Raw genomic sequence first — 22,862 nt, 5'->3', positions numbered from 1 at the left:
AAAGTGTTATTAAGATTCTATAGCCACATTTCGTTGACTGACTTCGATCTTTCATGAAAAGACGATAATTCCACATCAACAATCCATATAATTTCTGATCAAAATGCATAATCAATCACAAAAACAAGTTGTTATCCTGATGATCAACCCAACTTTTCTAATTTCTCATGCATTCTACCCAATTGTACCACACCTGCAGTAGCCTCCTACTTACACCCTAGGAAACACAAATAGAAAAAAAAAGTTAACACATCACACAGCTGTCGAAATCATCACAAAGCCAATCAATGTCCAATTAATGTCTTTTATTGGGACCCACGAGTACTTAGCACCAAAAAAGTGTGTCTGGTGAAGGGCATGGAAACATAATTGATTAGTGGACACTAAGGATACTCATATTTGAAATGTTATATGGGACGACGCTGTGTAAGGGAGTTGATTAGGAGTTGCCCCTCGTGAATATTGTGGCCTGAGCCCTTGAGTTTCCCAAAGAAGCCATGGTTTTGGAGTCAGCAAAGGATTTGATCGCATGGTTATTAATCAAGGACCCTACTAGGCAAATGGGGTCCACAATGGGTGTAATGGCAATCAAACGACACCAGTTTTTTGATGGGCTTAATTGGGCACTTTTGAGATGTATAAAATCACCAGTTGTTCCTTGTCCTATATCTTGTAAGGAGTTTGCTGCATTTGACAGTACTATAGAGAGTTCAATAGAGTATTGCTAGGAAGCAAAAAATTTATTCCTTAATTTACATGATATATGTTTTTTTAATTTATATCTAATTTTCATAACTAAACAGAAGTGAGATTTAAGTAATTTATATATTGGGGCAAGAAATTTTAATGACATTCATGTTAAAAAGGTTTAATATTTATAAAAATATATAATTAAGGATTTTCTGGATCATTTTGTCTAACAAATGATTTAGTATTTTCAATTGTTCTCAATTAGTGTCTTTACTTAACCGTCTAAAAGTAATATTAATTTCTCTAATATGTGGTATAAGAGGTAGTAATACTTTTTTTAAGGTATTACTTGGATAAAATCGAAATGTATTGCATCAAGGTCCTGATAATATCAAGCAGGGAAAGTCATGGGTCCTTGTGTAGTGCTTCATTACTGGTTACCTAATTTGGGATAAACAATGTTAAGGTTCAAGGGTGATTGAAGATAAGAAAACTTTTGGCTTCTAGAGCTATTTTGAGATACCTATGAGATTACAAGATAGCTTTGCCAAAAGGTTGTGTAGGATTTTCAAATTGTAGACCTATCATAAGACAACTATGAGGTTTCGAGCATGTATTAAGTCTTAATAATGCTCTAAAACTACGGTATTACATCTAACTCTTAAGGTTTTAGTCTTTTTTTTCTTCTTAATATTATGTTGCACTAAGGTAGAAATTTCTTTTCCTAAAATTTAGTTTAGTATAGATTTTGTTTTACTTAGTTATATGGTAAATTTTGTACCAAGTATAAATTTTATACTTCACGAATATTTCTCTAAGTTTACATTTATACTTGAGGATGTTTAAGCTTTCATTTTGCATTTTGTTTCCTTTCTTAGTTGGATCAAAAGTATAATAAGAATAATACATAACTTATCTAGAGATGAGTACGGACTTCTGAAAGATAGATAATTGTTCATGAACATCCTCAGTTTTTGCTCCACTTAGTTGAGCATGATGGTTTTTATTGTTAATGAATAATGATTTTATCTTAAAAGAAATAATGTTATATTGGATGCTATTGCATTAAATTCCATTATATAAGTTGATTCAGTATTAAAAACATGTACTACTAAATTTATAGTTCAATCAAATAATAAAATAGAACCTAATTTGAATGAATTATTTAATATTATAATAAATAATTGAATTGAATTATGTATATTTATTGTTAAAATATAGTATTTAATGACCAGTTATGAGAACTGACATTTAGGGAATAAAGAGAGGCGATTGATGGTGACTACAATGAAATGCAACCAACACAAAAATAAAAGTTTTGGTATCTTACAACAAAGTAGATCACATTTTCTTTAGGTTTTAAGACAAAAATGACCTACTTTATTTTTAATTTTTTTTCAGTACACCTTTTTGTTGATACAAAAGTTAAACAACTTTTTTTTTAAAGTAAAGAAATAGATAGGGTGGGCACGAAATAGACACATGAGTTCCTATATTTGTTGCATATTACCTAGCAACATTTTAACTTTTGTGATAGTCTGAATCAACCGCTAAAATTATATCGTCTATTGTCTAATTTCTACCTATAATAAGACCATTTTTAAAGGTACCAGGTTAAAATTTTATACTTTATGAATATTTTTCTAAAGTTTGGGTTGTTACTTGAGGATGTTTAAGCTTTCATTTCATATTTTATTTCTTTTCTTCTTAGTTAGATTTAAAAGTTTAATTGAATAGTACATAACATAGCTAGAATTGTTGTAAGGACTATTGAAAGATATATATTTACTCATGAGCCCAAGTTTTGGGTTGACTTGGTTGAGAAAAATGGTTTTTACTGTTAATGGATGATGATTTTTTCTTTAAAAAAAAGTAAATGTTGAAATGCATGTTATTGCATTGACTTACATTGTATAAACTAATACTGTACTAGAAAGAAATACAACTAATTTTGCAGGTCCTCAAATAACAAAGTAGAACTTAACCTGAATGAATTATTTAATCTCATACAAATGAATAAATAAAATGACGTACATTTACTATTTAAAATACAGTATTTGACGATTGATCAGGAGAATTGATGCTTTAATAAATAATGAGAGGTGATTGATGGCGACTACAATGAGATGCAACTAATACAAAGATAAAAGCTTTGGTGTCTTATAGTAGAGGAGATCAAATTTTCTTTACGTTTGAGTACAGAAAGATGAATTATTTTATTTCCAGCTTCTTATGTATTTCTTTTTGCTAATATAAAACTTAAGTATTTTTTTTTTCAAGTAAAGAAATGGACAGGTTGTGCATGAAATGGATATGTTCCTTCCTTTATTTGATGTATATTTAGTTAGCAACATTTTGAGTTTTCATGACAACCTCTATTAGTTGCAAAAATTATGTCATTTATTGTCTAATTTTTAGTTGGATTTAAAAGTAACTTTCATTCAACATTTTCTTTCTCTTCTTCTTAAATTGAATGTAAATGTGTAATCAGATAGTATATAACATAGCCAGAGATCTAGTAAGGACTTCTGAAAGATATACAGTTGTTCATGAGTCATAGTTTTTCGTTCACTTGTTTAAGAAGAATGGTTTTTATCCATGATTTTTTAAAAAAAGAAAAGTAAATGTTGAAATGGATGTTATTGTATTGACTTACATTTTATAAACTAATACTGTATTAGAAATAAATATAACTAATTTTTTAGGTCCTCAAATAACAAAGTAGAACTTAATCTGAATGAATTATTTAATCTCATACAAAGAAATAAATAATGACGTATATTTACTGTTTAAAATATAATATTTGATGATTGATCAAGAGAATTGATGCTTTAATAAATAATGAGAGGTGATTGATGGCGACTACAGTGAGATGCAACTAATACAAAGATAGAAGCTTTGATGTCTTATAATAGAGGAGATCAAATTTTCTTTACGTTTGAATGCATAAAGATGAACTATTTTATTTCCAGTTTCTTATGTATTTTTTTTTTTTTGCTAATAGAAAAGTTAAATAATTTTTTCTTTCAAGTAAAGAAATTGACAGGTTGTCCATGAAATGGACAAGTTGCTTTTTTTATTTGATGCATATTTAGTTCGCGACATTTTGACTTTTAGTGACTACCTCTATCAGCCGCTAAAATTGTGTCATTTATTGTCTAATTTTTAGTTGTATTTAAAAGTAACTTTCATTCAACATTTTCTTTCTCTTCTTCTTAAATTGGATGTAAATGTGTAATCAGATAGTATATAACATAGCCAGAGATCTAGTAAGGACTTCTGAAAGATATGTAGTTGTTCAGGAGTCATAGTTTTTTGTTCACTTGTTTGAGAAGAATGGTTTTTATCCATGATTTTTTTTAAAAAGGAAAAATTAAATATTGTATTGGATGTTATTGTACTGACTTACATTGTTTGCTGAGAAATAGTGCCAAAAAGAAATACGACTAAATTTGTAGTTCTGTCAAATAACAAAGTATGATTTAAATTAAAAAAAAAAATTAATAACAAAGTATGATTTAAATTAAAAAAAAAAATTAATTTCATACAAATGAGTGAATCAAGTAACGTAAATTTACTGTTTAAAATACAATGTTTAACTACTGATAAGAAAAATTGATACTTCAATGAATAATGAGAGGTGAAGGGTGATGACTACAATGAAATGCAACAAACAAAGAGAGAGAAGTTTTGGTGCCTTGCAACAGAGGAGATTGAATTTTCTTTAGATTTTAGAACATAAAGATAAACTATTTTATTTCTGGTTTCTTTTGTACTTCTTTTTGTCAATATAAAAGATAAATTTTTTTTTTCAAATAAAGAAATGGACAGGTTGTGCATAAAATGGATAAGTGGCTTCCTCTATTTACTGCAAATTTACATTGTGACATTTTTACTTTTTATGATAATATAAATTCGTTGGTAAAATTTTAACGTCTATTGTCTAATTTTTAGAAGTAATTAACTGTTCTCAATTGTGCCAATATAATGCATTCTATCAGTTGAAGTAATTAATTCGGAGAAAAATCATCTTTGTTGTTTATACAATATTAAAATGGATTAAATTAAACTCTTCTTTTTTTAAAAAAATAGTTTTTCTCATAAAACTGTTGGCAAGATTAATCAAATCTCGGAACATAAAACACAAAAATATGCAGGTTCATTAATGTATATAATATTAATAACCTAAGTATTAATCACTAGAAATGACCTAGATTATTAGCAATCTATTATAAATACAAAACTCATTATAACTCTCCACCGCTTCGGTGAGCACTGCAAATTCGAAAAAAAAAACCTCTTAGCAAAACCATTTTTCTCTTCTCCAATAATTTCGAATAGGATGGAGCTCCTCCACATGATCCACTCGATAGAATAAGATGTTTAATGCTTAATATCTTATCTATTTTTTACTTATCTATTTACCGTTCATATATATATATCAATATTGTTGATTGATTTGCGTTCGATTTTTTTTAAAGGGTACAGTAGATCACTTTTTTGGAATAGCATATGAAATGGAAGGAGTACTTGGTTGCGATCCCAATTATTTCTCTGATATGCTCTCCACCTTCGTAGTTGAATCTCAAATCACTTTATCAGACATGACTAAAGCTTTGTATGTGTATATAATAAATATCCCGATATAGATATGAGTTGTTATTAACCACGTTTGACTAGTTAATGGGTTTTAATTATTTGGTCTTCTTCTCTTAATTTACAGAGACAAAGTATCTGATGCAGATTTTCCTAGAATTTGTGAACTTTGCTTTAAGATTAAAGGAGCCTCCTTAAGGTATATAATTAATACTAATCATCATAGCTCAAAACTCTGTAATTTTGAGTATTTATGTGTGTTATTATTGATCTTATAATGTATATTTAATAATAAAAATTCTCAAGTACAAGTTTTGTTAGTAAAAATTCATACAGTTTAATCAGTAAATGATATGTCATGAGATGTATAATCTAATTTAAATTCATACTCTTATAGTTAAGGATAAAAGTACATAGATATCCACCTAATAGATAAATAATTAATAATTTAATTAACCAAATATCTATTAGCAGGATATATATATATTTGTTTGGTATATGTGTATACTTAATTAATTATTTAATTTGTTGAATAGTTGATGCATTTCTTCTTTTGCAAGAAATCATAAGTTCGAGTCAGATTGTACTTTTGTGTGTTATTATTTGAAAGTTACTTGTATTGTACTGCAATTAGTGTATAGATAACATCCCACATTTTCTATAAGACTCAACGTCACTAAAGTATTTATTTATTCATTTTATATTGACGATTTACTCCTTAACACAACTCAACTATCATACAAAAAAAAGGGGCTCCCATAGCTGTGTCTAATCTTACCTGACAAGCAGTAAATACAACAAACTAACAGAAATGATAATATTAACTATTAATCCACCAAAGTTTAATGTTAGTTCTGCATACATTGTAGCTCATGGCTATGCTCCAGAGGTTCTTGAGTTTCTTCCTACTTAACCGTTTCTATAATATAATAAAGGAATGAGCTACACAGCTCAGTAAAATCAATTTAAACTTAAACCAAAAGAATTGAAATAGATATAGATAAATTCCTCATTTTTCCTCAATGACTTCCTTCACCCAAATCATTCTCAGGTCTATCTCATACTCAGCCCAGGACCTGTCCATTTCTCCAACTTAGTACCCTTGTATCATGAAGATTTATAACAACAACTCCGTGCTTCTACTCCAACTTGCAACTTCTCGATTTTGACTTTTTTTTTCTCTCTTGCAGATTCCTTGTCTTTTTCTCTTTTTTCCAACTAATTTCAATCATTTCAATCTACATAATAGATTATGCAAATTTTAAAAAATGATCCACATTTAACATACTTGCATTTTCACCAGATTATAGCACACACACATCTTACACTTAGCATACACGACACAACCCTTTTGGACCTTCATTTCTCGGCCACATTTCTTGTCTCATATACAACACACATCTGGGACATCTACTCCCCTTCAGACCCTCTATTATCTGGTCTACTCTACTGACTAATCACTAGTCAGCTGATACACATCACCACGACCAATACTGGCCACACTCACACCATAAAAAAGGAAACAACATACAGAAAGATGTGGATTAGTCCTAGTTTAATCTTATTTAATATTTACTCTCTAGTTTTTTATCATTTATTGTTCTCAATATACCACACTACTACCCAGTCCATTCACGACTCCATATTCAACTCCTTTCATACCCATTCATCATTATTACTATTCTATTATCACCCTCATTTGTTGATTTGGTCACTTAATGATATGGGTCACCTGAAAATTCTTTAGTTCATCTATGAGCAATAAGTATGCAAAATCACTATTGAACTCATACCAGAATCAGTTCCACGACCTCATAAATGGCCACATACACACCACCAGTGAACATGTTGTAATTTATTTATTTTGACAGTACATTGATTTCAGTTAGGCCATTTTATCATTTCCCTTTCTACATTCTACTTCTAGTTTGGTTCAAACTTCATCTATTGGGTCCTCCCTTCCCCTTCCCTTCTGTTTCCCTAGCACCACGGTATGTTATTTATCTTTCAACCCTATTGTTCTCCATATTTTCCTTATTTCCACCCCTTTGTAGGCCCTTAATCGCATCAACTACTTATTGATATATGTGTATCTGATCTCATCATGTTCCCTTATAAGGTCTACTAGTTGATTTTTACCGATCTGTATAGTACAAGTTTGATCTATCCCTAAACCCCCAAACTTAACTCAGATTGAAAGTTATACCCACTGTACATGAATTAATTATTATCAAAACCGTCCTTACCACAAGACTTATTTTCTCCCATACCCAATTGATGATCCCCATTCTTATCCACGATTTACCTTGGACTTCTTTACTAAGTTATCGCACAGGAATATTCTTCACCATTACATCGAAATCATAGGAAATGCACATACAAAACTCACTAAAAATCTATACCCACGATATAGGAAATTTATAATACTCATTTCTAATTCGGGTTTCAAGAGTGAATTGATCTTACCTTCTGTTGGATGATTCGACCATCTTTTAGCTTGGCCTTCACGGAAATCACCCTCCTATTTATTCTTCTATTAGCCTTACTGCTCTGTTAACCTCTCTCCTTCTCTTCCTCTCTACCACTCCCTCCTAGTGTCAGCAGCCTCACTCTCTCTTTGAGTTTCTTCTTTTTTTTTTTAGATGTCTTTCCTATTTATAGCAATCTAGATTAAATCAGGGTCATCGAATTAGGAAAAGAAATCCTTATCGTTAAATCATTTTTTTCATCAGAATGGTGTCGTTTTAAGGTTTATTAACATGACGTCGTTGTTTTTTGCTTCTAGTTATTATTGTCATTGTTGTAGTCATTATTATTATTATTATTTTAAAGTCGATGAGTTGGGTTGCTTACCTGGGCCTGGGTGTTACAATATCACCTAATTAATCTTGAGTCAAACTGCACTTTTGTGTGTATACGTACTTGGAGATTATTTTTATTGCATTATAATTTATACATAACACTTAATATAGATATATACCATTTTTATTTAAAAAATAATTAGCTTATATCAATATTTAATTTTTCACTATTAGTATTTTATCTATTTTCATCGCTTTCAATAATGATATTATAAAGTAATTATGTTCTCTTTTGTTGGACAAATGGGGTGGATGAAAGCTTCTAAAAATTAATACCAATAAATTCTCTGTAGGTTGTAATAAGTATTCCTTTTTCATAGAAAACAAATTTAAACTCTAACTTTTTTTTTATGTTGGTGGTGTTGTCGTGATTAAATTGAGTTAAACCTAAACGTGCCTATTATGTTTTTAGGCGAAAGAAACATTTCATGATTATTAGGTTCCCTTAGTTGAGGGAACTACAATAGGTCAAAATCTCAACCTAATTTTTAATTTTTTTTATTTGAAACTCAAATTTGTTTTGCAAAGATAGTTACAAACTAAATTGTGTCGTTTCAAAAAATTGTAAATTTTGTTGCTGTTGGTTGGTGAGAAAAGATAGAAGAATTTACCTCAAACACTTACTTTCTATACAAATAGGAATTGATGTTTGAGGATACATTATAAGGATTGAGGTGTGCACTAGGTCAATCAAATAAGGTGAGTATAGAAAAGATCTTTTTGGCATGTTAATTGCATGATAAAATAAGCTTAGCTATAGATCATAGATTTTATTAATTTGCATAACTAGAAAAGTAAAAGTTCGAAATCTTTCAAGAAAATTTGAGGAAAAGTGAAAGTGAAAGAAAAGACATAAAAGGTAGAGCAATAGAGAAATGTAGCAATAAGATACGATAGAGTAGAGGAGCTAACTATTTATAAGGTAAACATAGGATGATATCATTGAAAAAGAGAAAATAGCCACTAACATCCATTAACATGGGAACATGCATTTCAAGCACAAAAAATGCCCCATTAAAGTTTGTGACAATTGTTCATTTATCATAATTAAGCACACACTACAATGAAGTTTTTAAAAATTTTCATAAATTATCATAAACATGGTGTTTGAATAGTTAAGATTCTTACCTTTTTCTTGAAGAAAATAAGTCTGAATCTTATTAAAATGTAAAATTTATCACTTTTTAGATGTAATTATATGGATTAATGATGATTTGTTTATAATATTTGATTCAATAGAATCAAATGATAAAAGATTTAACTTATCACTGCATTGGTAGAGATATAGTAATCAAATTGCATTTTTGTCCTAAAGAGTCATGACATATCCAAACAAAAATAATATTTTGTAACGACTAGATTTTTTTAATTTGAACATTTATAATAAGTGAAAAAATCCAAATTAGAATTTTTCTTAAATTATTAATTAACATAAATATTAAAGAAGAAGAAATAGACTTGGATTTCATACTAAAATATCTATTACTAATTATTTCAATAGTAATTATTGTAACACCCCAAAACAAAATTGCATGTAATTTAAAATTAATAAATATAGTTTTTTAATTTTTTAAATTTAATTTAGAGTAAAAATTGGAGGAAGAAATTGAAAACAATTTTAGGAAAAAAGGTGAAAATTTGAGTTTTGTGGGTATTTTTAAAAGAAAAATCAGAAACCAGGGTTCAAATTGCAAGTTAGGAAAGGTCTGCCAGGTGGGACGCCCAGTCAGCAGCTCCGATCAATCAGGACGTGCCGCGTGGCAGTGGACGCTGACGCAGCGCCACGTGAGAGGCCACGCGGGCGATCCGCGTGCCCATGATCAAACGACCAAGATCCGTTCCCGCGTGCACGGATGGCCTAGATGCGTTCCCTCCCCCAAACGCGATCGGACGGCCCAAATTAGATCCTGATGGACGACCCAGATTTGATCGTGATGAACAGTCTAGATTCACTCTCTATTTAGTTGCGATCGGATGGTGTAGATCAAATACTATGGACAGCCCAGATCAAAAGCAGATGGATATAAATAACCCCCATCCACACCAAACCCCAACCCTATCCGCCAGACCCCCTCGCTAGAGACAAAGACCCAGCCGTCAAGAAGGAGACCGTCGCCATCCTCCATCACACCGAAGCCCTTTCTGACCGCCAAAAAGGGTAAAAATTTCTTCTTTTACTTAGAATTCAATTCTAAACACACCCATGTCCAAATCAGAGCAAAAGGACTGGCCAATTGATTGAAAAACGCAGATGAAGCCCAGCAGCGCCGCCACGGGGAATTTCACAAAACGCCTCTGATAAGGCCCTTCTCGATTCCCATTTTATGTAATTTTTTCACCATTGTGATCACTATGTCTTCTCTACAGGTTGACCAGAGCAAAACACCCAACTACAACGTGAGCCAGAGGCCGCCGCACTGGAGAGTCCCACCGCCGATGAGTTTTGGGTTTTTGTGTTTTTTTAGCCACTGAGGCCTTTTAACGTGTTTTCTTACAAGGATCGATGTGAAATCGGCCGAATGTGGCTAAAAATGGTGAAAAATAGTCGACTCTAGGCAGATCGTTATCGAGGGCGACGACACCGTCGCCAAAGCACGGCAGAGCCGCCGTGCCAGAATTCCAAAATTTGCTAAGTGGGCCTTGGAACTGATTTTAAATTTGTTTGGGACATTTATAGGTACCATTAGTGCGTTTTAATTTTTGAAAAAAAGTTCAGGGAACTCGAGAATCGCCCGTAGGCGTAGTTGAACAGCTTAGCTTTTTAGATATTAAATCGAGTAAGGATCCCTCACCCTATTCCCTATCATAGAATTGAAGTCTAAATAAATAATAATGCAATATTTGTGTGAATTTAGAAAATGTGCATAATTAATTACGGATTGCTAATGGAGCCAGAACCGAAAATTCTCTACTATTACTTTGTTGATTATTTTATAGTTCAAATGAATGTTAGTACCCTATTAATTGATTTTATGGCTTTGAATCCTTGTATGGTATATTCTATATGTTTACTGCTGAATCAGGAAAAATGAAAGTTAAACGATAAAAAGTGTGTGATGAAATGAATAGATGAAACGATAGTCTTGTTGGATATATTGGGAGATGGTGAACGGACTGGGGACATAGAAAACCCTACCATGAATGTTGTCTCATACGGGATAGGGTATGGAGACTTGATAATTTGGTGCTCATACCGGACGGGGTATGGGGATGGTCCGTTTCACTCTAATACCGAATGGGGTATTGAGGTTTGATAAATTGGTGCTCATATCAAACGGGGTATGGGGACGACCAATAATTGAGAATGTTAAATGAAAGGGTTCACGTGTAGCGGGGAAATCTCTATGAACCCCCATGGATATAGCATTCAACAACTTTTGTTTCATCTGGTTCTAGCATTAGCCACAATCCTTCTCCCAAACTGTACCAAAAAAAAAATCAAAAACAAAAAAATAAATATATTTCCAACAACAATAAAAATTAACCTCATATATATGTATATATTTTTAATTTGTAACCTAAGAAATCACATAGAAATTTTAGGTTGTAGGTCAAATTACACTACTCATTGACAAAATATTTTGTAAAAAAAGATATAGTATAGTATAGTATTAGAAGTTCAAATATTTGTATATGTATCTAATTGTCCCATTTGCTTCAATTTCTAAACAAGCTTCATCATTTTTTTAAGAAATTTAATTGCTACATTTCTCCAATATTTTATAGTTTAACAATATATCACAATTTTAATATTTAAACTCTCTTATTTATGTTTTTTGAGAATTGAATTCTAATTGATCCTTCTATACATGAAGGATTATGAAATAAAATTTCATTCAATGAATTCAAGCTAAAAATATAGGTGGTTCAAAAATAAAATTAATGAATATATATGTAATTCAACATGTAAACGATTACTAGTAATTACATAAAAAGTAAAAAGAGAATCAAGTGAACAAGATAGATTTAATACTACTTTATGTAAATACACTTATATACTTTTAGACATATTTAATTTAGATTGTACTTTTATGTTTTTTTATTATTTAGGGTAAAGAGGTAATTTCATAGAAAGTCAAATATGTGATTTGAGTTAGTTCTCGTCTAAAACTTAGGAATCATTTGAAGAATATGACTTCCTATAACGAATATACTTTATAATTACAACCTAATTGTGCGTTATGCATTAGGAAAACAAAAAGAGAACTTACCTCTATAATGCCTCCAGTCTAACTATTGTTTTCCTATTTCATACCTCTATAATGCCTCCAGTCTAACTATTGTTTTCCTATTTCATTTCCTTATATTTTTCCTCCTCTTTCTCCTAATTATTTTCTAACTCTTCTTACATTTATAGATCACCTAAAATTGATCAGATTGTAACACAATAACAAATGTCAGGATAAGATTATGAAGAAATTATATTGTGGTGAAGAAATTAATAGAACTAATTTTATAAAAGAATAACTATCTTATTGTTTTCTATCTAAATATTGCATCGTAAATATAAATAATAGCATTAAAGAAAGAATGAAAAAAAAAGCCAAAAGCACCAAGAAAGAAAAAAAAATTGAAGTGTCATAATCTATTTTTAAACTTATGTAATCAAATATTTTAGAGTTTTAACATTATTTTTCATTCTAAATTATGTAATCTTTAAAAGAATTATTACAAAATTATACTTAAAAATTATCTAAAGATAGAGAATTCAATACTTACTAGGAGTCAAAATTTAGAGATTTCTTTCTACATTAATCTTTAAAATTTAAAAATTAAAGAGATAAAAATCTTATTTTCATTATTTTGAACTTATGTAATCAAATATTTTAGAGTTTTAATATTATCTTCATTATGTTATATACAAAAAAAACTATTATAAGATTAGACTTAAAGAATATCTAAATTTAGAAAATTGAATGCTTATTAGAAGTCAAAGTTTAAAGATTTCTTTTCTTCATTAGTCTTTAAATTTTAAAATTTTGATTACTACTTAAGCAATTAAAGAGATAAAAATCTTCTTTTCAAGAAGTAAATATATAAATATATAATTATATTTAAGAAGATGTTATTAGTTTTTCCCTTAATTATTAGAAGTAAAAGTATTGATTATGCCTCAATTATCAATAACTATTTTGTAATCTCTATTTGATTTAGGAATTTCGTTGGCATCTTCAATGGTTCTGATGGTTCTTCCTTCACTTTAAAAGAGGACGTTGAGCTGCAGGACAAGAGGGAGAGGAAGAAAATTCGTAGCTAGGGTAAACTAAGAGGAAGTTTTTGTGTGATTTCTTCAATCAGATTAATTAGCTAGCAGTGGAATCGAGAGTGGAACGAGGGAGGAATCTGTCAATCATATTAACATCGTCATTGAGAAGAAAGGTAAGTGAAATTTGACTCTCATCACTTAAGTAGAATTTATCTTCTAAATTATTTGAGATATTTTTGGGAAGAAATGAGTTGATATGGGAATAGGGAAATTTTCTTGAAATCAGATTAGAACTAGGAGTAAAAATAAAAGAAAATGGAGAGTGAAATCTAAGGATAAATAGAAGATTAGATGAAATGATGGAATTATTGTGTGGACAGCTATGAGGAGAGGACAAAAGATATATGCTAGAAACATAGGAGGAAAATTGAAAGGATGAGAACGGGAGAGGGATAGGAAATAAAAAAAGAAGGAAATAGTGCTTAACAAATCCTCTACATGATCCACTCGATGGAACAAGAGGTTTAGTGCTTAACAACTGATCTATTTTTCTCTTATTTATTTACCAATCATGTATATATGATCAATGTCGTTGATTGATTTGCATTCAATTTTTTAAAAGGATATGGTAGATCACTTTCTTGCAGCAACGTATGAAATTAAAGGAGATTCTAGTTGCGGTCATACTTATTTCTATGATTTGCTTTGCACCTTCATGGCTGAATATGAAATCACCTTATCAGACATGGATAAAGTATTGTATTTGTATATAATATATCTCGATATAGAGTTATTAACCATATTTAATTAATTGATTGGTTTTAGTTATTTGGTCTTCTTCTCTTAATTCATTGAGAAAAATTATTTGATGCAAATTTCCCTAAGATTTATACACTTTGCATCAAGATTAAAGGAGCCTCCTCAAGGAATATAAGCAATACTAATCATCATAGCTCAAAATTTTTTAATTTGGAGTATTTATGTGCGTCATTATTGATCTTAAAATAAATATTTAATAATAAAAATTCTCAAGTACAATTTTTTCTAGTAAAAATTCGTACATTTTAATAGGTAAATGATATGTCACAAGATGTATTGTAACACCTGGTGGCGATCTTCACATCCTCCATCAAACGCAACCAGATAAATGCTTCAACGAAGCTACTACGCGGTAGGTACAAACAACAACATTAATTATTTGTATCTATAAATATATATTATATGATTATACAAATCGTTAATTTATTATTATGATATTCAGCACAATTAGTATCGTGATATACGTACATACATTGTCTATATAGACACGCACACACATATATATTGATAAATTGAGAAGATTACATATATATATATAGACACACGCACACATTATATATTTATATAATTCCCAATTATAAGTATCTTCTTTGAAGCTTCTAACATTTCCCCTTTCCACCTTCTTGATCCTATAATATTTCTGCATAAATATATATATACATATATATATATATAGATACCATCTTCATTTTCATCTTTATTAATTTAGAAAATTTTCTTTTCATATTTTAATATGGTCCCAAAATGTTAAAGTATAAGAGCCAAATTCAAATATGAAGGAATTTGGTTTACAAGTTCATGAACCTATTTATATATTAATAAATTAAATATATGATATATTTTTTCTAATCTGAGTAATATTACAAGAGATAATTATATTTCAATAGTATATTAAACATATTCTTAAATATATTAAATAGAATAAAGTATTAAAATTTTCAAGAAGCTATTCATATAACTTATCAAACTCAATGTTATATATTTCCAACTTAGTTAAATTTATTCATTTATTTTTTTTTTTAAAAGATTTGTGGCCTTCTCTTTTTGCGCAGGTTTTATGCATATGAAGTCACAATGGCCTTAGAATACTTACACATGATGGGGATTGTTTATCGTGATTTGAAACCTGAAAACATGTTAGTAAGATTCCACAACCACATTTCGTTGACTGACTTCGATCTCTCATGAAAAGACGATAATTCCACATCAACAATCCACATAATTTTTTATCAAAATGCATCATCAATCACAAAAACAAGTTATCCAGATGATCAACCCAACTTTTTTAATTCATCATGCATTCTACCTAATTGTATCACACCTGCTGTGGCCTCCTGCTTACACCCTTGTCAACACAAATAGAACAATAGTCAACCTACCACACTGCTGTGGAAATCATCATAAAGCCAATCAATATCCAATCAATGTCTTTTATTGCGATCCACGAGTACTTAGCACAAGAAATTGTGTCTGGTGAATAGTACGGAAACATGATTGATTGATGGACACTAGGGATATTCAAAATTGAAATGTTATATCGAACGAAACCATGTAAGGGAGTTGACTAGGAGTTGCCCCAGGTGAATATTGTGGTTCGAGCACTTGAGTTTCCCAAAGAAGCAATGGTTTCAGAGCCAGTAAAGGATTTGATCACACAACTATTAATAAAAGGACCCCACTAAGTAAATGGGGTCCGCAATGGGTGCAACGACAATCAAACGACACCAATTTTTTGATGGGCTTAATTGGGAATTTTTGAGATGTATAAAATCACCATTTGTTCCTTCTCCTTTATCTTGTAAATAGTTTGTTGCATTTGATAGTACTATAGAGAGTTCAATAGATTATTAGTAGGAAGCAAGACATTTATTCTTTAATTTACATGATATATTTTTTTTTATATATATCAAATTTTAATATTTAAAGAGAAGTGAGATTTAAGTAATCTATACATTGGAGCAAGAAATTTTAATGAAATTCATTTTGAAAGGTTCAATATTTATAAAAATATATAATTAAGGATTTATTGGACCATTTTGTCTAACAAATGATATAACATTTTCAATTGTTCTTAATTAATGTCTTTACTTAACTGTCTAAAAGTAATATTAATTTCTCTAATATGTTGTATAAGAGGTAGTAATACTCTTTTAAGGTATTACTTAGATAAAACCGAAATGTATTGCATCAAGGTCCTGATAATATCAAGCAGGACAACTCATTGGTCCTTATGTAGTGCATCGTTACTGCTTATAGAATTTCGGATAAACAATGTTAAAGTTCAAGGGTTGTTGAGGATAAGGAAACTTTTGGCTTTTAGAGCTATTTTAAGATACCTATGAGGTTACAAGATAAATTTTCCAAAAGTTTGTGTAGGGTTTTAAAATTGTTCTCTCGTTCTAGACCTATCTAAAGATAACTATGAGATTTTGAGCATGTATTAGGTCTTAATAAAGCTCTAAAACTACGGTGTTACATCTAAATCTTAAGGCTTTAGTCTTTTCCTTTTTTCTCTTAATGTTATGTTGCACTAAGATACAAATTTTTTTTCCTAAAATTTAATTTAGTATAGATTTTGTTTTACTTAGTTATATGGTAAATTTTGTACGAAGTATAAATTTTATACTTCATGAATATTTCTCTGAGTTTAGGTTTATTCTTGACGATGTTTAAGCTTTCATTTTGCATTTTGTTTCCTTTCTTAGTTGGATTCAAAAGTATAATAAGAATAATACATAGCTTAGCTGGATATGAGTAAGGACTTCTAAAAGATAGATAATTGTTCATGAACCTCCTCAGTTTTTGCTTCACCTACTTGAGCATAATGGTTTTGGTCATTTACTTGAGCATGATGGTTTTTATTGTTAAGAATAATGATTTTATCTTAAAATAAATAATTTTATATTAGGTGCTATTGTATAACTTCCATTGTATAAGTTGATTCATTATTAAAAATAGATACAACTAAATTTATAATTCTATCAAACAATAAAATAACCTAATTTGAATGAATTCTTTAATATTATAATAAATAAGTGAATTAAATGATGCATATTTATTATTTAAAATATAGTATTTAACGACCAATTATGAGAATTGACACTTCAGAGAATAATGAGAGGCAATTGATGGTGACTACAATGAAATGAAATCAACACAAAAATAAAAGCTTTGGTATCTTGCAACAAACTAGATCACATTTTCTTTAGGTTTTAAGACAAAGATGAACTATTTTATTTTTAATTGTTTTTTGGGTACTCCTTTTCGTTGATACAAAAGTTTAACAACTTTTTTTTCCAAGTAAAGAAATAGATAGGGTGGATACGAAATAGACACATAAATTCCTCTATTTGTCATTTATTACCTAGCAACATTTCAACTTTTGTGATAGTCTAAATCAATAGCTAAAAATTATATCGTCTATTGTCTAATTTTTAACTATAATAGGGCCATTTTTAAAGGAACCGGGTACATATTTTATATTTGATGAATATTTTTCTAAAGTTTGGGTTGTTACTTGAGGATGTTTAAGCTTTCATTATGTATTTTGTTTCTTTTGTTCTTAGTTAGATTTAAAAGTTTAATCGAATACTACATAACTTAGCTAGAGATGTAGTAAGGACTATTGAAAGATATATATTTATTCATGAGCCTAACTTTTTTGTTGACTTACTTGAGCAAAATGGTTTTTACTATTAATGGATGATGATTTTTTCTTTAAAAAAAGTAAATGTTGTAATGGATGTTATTGTATTGACTTACATTGTATAAACTAATATGGTACTAGAAAGAAATACGACTAATTTTGTAGGTCAATCAAATAATAAAGTAGAACGTAACTTGAATGAATTATTTAATCTCATACAAATGAATAAATAAAATGACGTATATTTACTGTTTAAAACATAATATTTGATGATTGATAAGGGGAATTGATGCTTTAACAAATAATGAGAGGTGATTGATGGCGATTGCAATGAGATGTAACTAATGCAAAGATAGAAGCTTTAATGCCTTATAATAGAGAAGATTAAATTTTTTTTAGGTTTGAGTACATAAAGATGAACCATTTTATTTCCAGCTTCTTGTGTATTTCTTTTTACTGATATAAAAGTTAAATAATTTTTTTTTTCAATTAAATAAATGGATAGGTTGTGCATGAAATGAACAAGTTGCTTCCTTTATTTGCTGTATATTGAGTTAGTGGCATTTTGACTTTTAGTGAGAAATCTATCAGCTACTAAAATTGTGTCGTCTATTGTCTAATTTTTAGTTGGATTTAAAAGTAACTATCATTCCACATTTTGTTTCTCTTATTCTTAATTGGATGTAAACGTGTAATTTGATAGTATATAACATAGCCAAAGATATAGTAAGGACTTCTAAAAGATATATAGTTGTTCACGAGTCTTAGTTTTTTGTTCACTTGCTTAAGCAAAATAGTTTTTATCCATGTGTTTTTTTAAAAGGAAAAAGTAAATGTTGCATTGGATGTTATTGTACTGACGTTCATTATTTGTTGACTTATTTAGTACTAGAAAGAAATACGACGAAATTTATAGTTCAGTCAAATAATAAAGTATGATTTAACTTCAATAAATAATTTAATCTCATACAAATGAGTGAATCAAGTAACGTATATTTATTGTTTAAAATACAATATTTAATGACTGATTAGGAAAAATGATACTTCAATGAATAACGAGAGATGATGGGTGATGACTACAATGAGATGCAACTAACAAAGAGAGAGAAGTTTTGGTGTCTTGCAACAGAGGAGATCGAATTTTCTTTAGATTTTAGAACATAAAAATAAACTATTTTATTTCGGTTTCTTTTGTACTTCTTTTTGTCCATATAAAAGTTAAGTAATTTTTTTTCAAATAAAGAAATGGACAGGTTGTGCATGAAATAGATACGTGGCTTCCTCTATTTGCCACAAATTTATGTTGCAGAATTTTGACTTTTTATGACAATATAAATTCCCTGGTAAAATTTTATTGTCTATTGTCTAATTTTTAGCAGCAATTAATTGTTCTCAAAGGTGCCAATATAATGCCTTTTATCAGTTGAAGTAATTTATTTGGAGCAAAACCATCTTTATTGTTTATACAATATTAAAATGGATTAAATTAAACTCTTGTTCTATTTTAAAAAAAATATAAAACTATTGGCAAAATTAATCAAAATTTAGAACACAAAATTCAAAAATATGCAAGTTCATTAATGCATACAATATTGATAATGTAAATATTTAATCACTAGAAATGACCTTGATTATTGGCAATCTGTTATAAAAACTAAACTCATTATAACTCTCCACCCCTTTTGGTGAGCACTGCTCATTCGAAAAGAGAAACAATCTCCCTCCTCTCGGTAAAACAATTTTCCTCTTCTCCAATCGTTTCGGATAAGATTGATCGAAGCACACAGCTCCTCAACATGATCAACTCGATAGAATAAGAGGTTTAATGCTTAACATCTTATCTATTTTTCTCTTATCATTTTACCGATTTAACTTCATTAAGATTTAATTAAGATTTAGATGATGACAACAAATATATAATTAGAATACCACTCCCCCACACTTAATTGCGACTATGTCCCCATAGTTCGTAAAGCAAAAAAATAAAAGGCAATGACAACAAAAGAAACGAAACTTCCCTAAAATTTTGATGGAGTAGCATCCACTGCAGCCTCAGTGAAGTTTGCAAAAAAAAAAGAACCTAAAAACATACTGACAACACTAAAGGTGAACTAAGCAAGAAAATTAGTGGTAAAGGAGAGAAGGGAACTAAAAGATATAATAGGTAAAGATAAACTAAAAAACAAACATAAAAAAAATGAAAATAAAAAATAAAATAAAATAAAATAAAAACAAAAGTGAGACTAACTGTCTGATGGTGGGTAGGGTGGGAGTTGGAATCCTGTATGCTGAAAGAATGCCCTCATATAATGCTCAGTTCACCTTCGGCGTTCTTCAATTCTTTCTTGCCCCCTATTTAGCTGCTTTAATCTTTCCTCCAAGATAGAACTTGAATTAGGGCATGCTCCTACATTAGCCTGGAGAGAGCTAGGCCCACCCCTATTCATGGGTCCCGACCACCTTGATTTTAACTTGTCTGGTGGTTTTTTAGCTGATGGCTTATCCTTATCTTCACTAGAGTTATGAATCTCCTCAAATCTGAAGTTCTTTTGTGCATTAAATTAAGGTCTCACTTCTATCAAATCTATTTGCTCTTGACTCTTTCATTCTTCATGTTACTCTTTTCTCCATTCATGATACCTTGTTTTAATGCATTTTTAAGGTAATTTTCCTAAAAAACACCTTGCACGACAGAATCAAGTGTATCCATTATGAATACTCTAAGAGTCAATTTACCATCATAAACATCAATTAAAGCTCTAGTAGTTGCTAGAAATGATCTTCCTAGTATCATTAGTATCTTAACGTCCTCTTCCATATCTAAGATCACAAAGTCTACTGGAAATATAAACTTATCAACCTTAACTAGCACATTTTCTATTATTTCAACTAGAATTTTAATAGATGTATCTGCTAATTGTAAAGTAATCTTAGTAGGCTAAGGTTTTCTCAATCCTAGCTTCTTGTAAGCATCACATGGCATCAAATTGATACTAGCTCCTAAATCACATAATGCTTTCTCAATTGAAAGATCACCTAAGTTACATGGAATAGTAAACTTACTAGGATCCTTCAACTTTTGTGGCATCTTGTTTTATAAAATAGCTAAACATTCTTCATTAAGCATCACCATGGTCACATCTTCCAACTTTCTATTATTTGAGAGAATCTCCTTTAGGAACTTTGTATAGCTAGGCATCTGTTTTAAACCTTTAACCAAAGGAATGTTAATATGCAATTGTTTAAAAATATCCAAAAACTTACCAAATTGCTTATTTTTTTGTTGTTGCTTCAATCTCCCTGAATATGCAATGTTAGAGTGTTCTCTTCCTCGATTGGGCAGCTCCTTCTCTTGATTTCTTTTTATTTTTTTTCTTCTTCTTTGTTTGGGTTGCTCTCATCTACTTGTGTTATCTTCCTTGGTTCTAACTCTACTAACTATTTTCCACTCCTCAATGTTATAGCATTCACATGCTCTCTTGGGTTGGTCTCTGTGTTGGTTGGCAAAGTTCCTTGAGCACACTCAAAAATCAACTTTGCCAAATGCCCAATTTGGTTCTCTAGACTCTTGATGGAGGCTTCATTACTTTGTAGCCTAGTGTCCGTTGCTGTCATGAATTTGGCGAGCATATCCTCTATGTTTGGCCTTCGTTCAATGGGGGGTAGAGCTAGTGGGGAAGCTTGTGTCTGATTATTTTTGTTGCCACATGGAAAATTAGGGTGATTCCTCCATCCAAGATTATAAGTATTAGAATAAAGATTCCCTTGTTGAACTTTATAATTCTGAACTTGCACTGCTTGTGCTGTCACCCTATTCATGCTGTCTATCTTCTTAGTTAAGGCCTTAATTTGTGCAGATAGAGTTGTATAGCTGTCAACACTATGCAAGCCGCTCCCATTGGTAACTATTGTTTGCCAACTTCTCAATCAATTTGTAGGCAGCCTTAGGTGTCTTGTTGTTCAGTGTTCCTCAAGCTGCTATATCAATCATTACCTTGATGTTGGTTGTGAGACCATTGTAGAATGTTTGTACTTGAAGCAGCATAGGTAGACCATAGTGAGGAACTCTCCTTAGCAAATCCATATAGCGATCCCAAGACTCATACAAAAATTCTCCATCTATTTATGCGAAAGTGGTGATTTCATTCCTCAACCTACCTGTCTTTAAAGGTGGAAAGTACTTGGCTCAAAAAGGTGGAGCGATATCCTCCTAAGTAGTGATTGAACCAGCTGGTAACGAATTCAACCAAGCCTTATATCTATCCTTCAATGAGAAAAGAAAAATTCTCAATCTGATTGCATCATTACTCATTCCATTATGCTTGAAAGTATCACAGATTTCCAGAAAATTGGCAATGTGCTCATTAGGATCTTCAGCTGGGAACCCAAAAAATTGTACACTTTGCTGAATCATCTGGATGATGGCTGGCTTAATCTCAAAGTTGTTAGCTGCTACAGCTGACCATGTGACTCTCGGTTCAATTCCAGTAAGAGATAGAATAGCATAATCCATCATTGTGAGCTCTCTTCACCCTTCTGGTTCATCAACCATTGTTGTTGTTCCTCTTCTCAACAAATTTCTGACACGAGATGGGAGAAGTCTACTTCTTGCTTGTGTTCTCAGTCTGTGGTGAGTTCTCTCGATTTATGTATCAAAAATCAACGGTTCTTTGTTTCTTCTTGTCATGCACTACAGAACCCCTTGTACATAGCTAGCAAAACAAAAAAAACAATGTAAAAGTACCAAATTAATAAAAATTAGTCAACTTTAATATTGCTAGTATTAGTGCCACAGAGCCAAAACTTTGTTGTTATGCGAACTCACCTAGCAAGTGCACTAATTCGAACATGTACTATAGCAATAAATTTGGATATCGTCCACGAGGACTAATATAACAATTACTAGAATTACAACTAATTGATATTATTTGGCCAATGACTAAGAGAATGAGTATAAACTAAAACTTAACAAGAACAACAAAAAACAATGAACTAAGATTAATTAACAATTAAGATATAATAACGGTCAAGATCTTAGAATCCA

The 22,862-nt window shown here is 30.3% G+C and overlaps 1 pseudogene; it reads right to left on the bottom strand.

Moving 5' to 3' along the window:
- Positions 1 to 22,331, bottom strand: part of LOC148240186 (neutral/alkaline invertase 3, chloroplastic-like) — a 73,667-nt pseudogene extending 51,336 nt beyond the window's left edge.
- Positions 22,332 to 22,862: the final 531 nt, after the last annotated feature.

Source organism: Carica papaya, chromosome 9 (assembly GCF_054855325.1).
Source record: "Carica papaya isolate Zhongbai chromosome 9, ASM5485532v1, whole genome shotgun sequence".
Taxonomy (NCBI): domain Eukaryota; kingdom Viridiplantae; phylum Streptophyta; class Magnoliopsida; order Brassicales; family Caricaceae; genus Carica; species Carica papaya.
The sequence above is the reverse complement of the archived record's forward strand: the minus strand, read 5'-3'. Positions and strand labels throughout refer to the sequence as shown.